The sequence below is a fragment of the Mesocricetus auratus genome, unplaced genomic scaffold (assembly GCF_017639785.1).
Source record: "Mesocricetus auratus isolate SY011 unplaced genomic scaffold, BCM_Maur_2.0 Super-Scaffold_100004, whole genome shotgun sequence".
Classification (NCBI taxonomy): Eukaryota; Metazoa; Chordata; class Mammalia; order Rodentia; family Cricetidae; genus Mesocricetus; species Mesocricetus auratus.
The window spans coordinates 20,766,184-20,767,134 of record NW_024429189.1 but is presented as its reverse complement, the minus strand read 5'-3'; the positions used below and the strand labels follow the sequence as shown (position 1 = coordinate 20,767,134).

The following is a 951-nucleotide window of genomic DNA, read 5'->3' as shown; positions in this document are numbered from 1 at the left end:
TACGAGTTTTATCTAAGGAGCTGCTAAAAGATGGAGTCGCAGGTTTCGGTGTATATCATTAGCTGAAACAAAGCCTTAAAAGAACTTCAGGTTAGATCAGCTATTTTGATGATAGCTTTGAGATGAACCCCCACCCCTCAAAAATCTAAAGTTTTTAAGGACACATAGCTGATGTAAAAAAAAAATACAAAGCAGCCCAATTGTTACTAGCTGATGTACTTTCTTTGCTAGGATTGGTTGATAACCAAGGGTGATGATTAATTTCTTGTATCCATTTCTGTCCTCAACTTCCTGATATTAAAAAAAAACTATTGATGAGTGGGTATGTACCCTAAAGATCTAAAGTACGAATTTGCGTGTCATCCTTGTGCAAGGCCATGCTAATCTTCTCTGCATCATTCCGGTTTTAGTATATGGGATGCCAAAGTGAGCACAAGATCTAAAGTACAACTGGCTGTTTTTTATGTAAAAGTTTAGATTTGTGATTCCCTTAAGATTCCTTAAAAGCCATAGCAAACGGCCAACAGCTTCATAATTAATATAGCATCCTGTGTGTTATTTCGGGTTGAAAGAGGCGATGGGACCCAGACGGGAATCCCACAACAAAGAATTAATAAAAATTCTGCTTATTTTTTTAAAAAAGATTCCTTATGAGGAAACTTTCAAGCTAAATAATAAAGTGATTGATTCTTTCTTTGTAACCATAGTATGCAGCCTGACAACAAAAGATTTGGCTGAGAAGGAATACTTTCTAAGCTTATGTTCTGTTAATCTGTAACAAGTTACTTAGATATAAACGTATGTGGGTTGTTGGGGATGACTTCCATTTTAATCATGTAAGGGAAATGAAAAACATGTTTTTACTTGTATTTATTATAATCATTCACCTGAAAAACAGATTGTAACCACATTGCAATTTGTATATTGCCTATAAGATTTGGTTGGGATATA

At 34.7% G+C, this 951-nt stretch overlaps 1 pseudogene; it reads right to left on the bottom strand.

Moving 5' to 3' along the window:
* Nucleotides 1–333: 333 nt before the first annotated feature.
* LOC121140570 lies at nucleotides 334–434 on the bottom strand (annotated as a pseudogene).
* Between the last annotated feature and the right edge of the window lie 517 nt (nucleotides 435–951).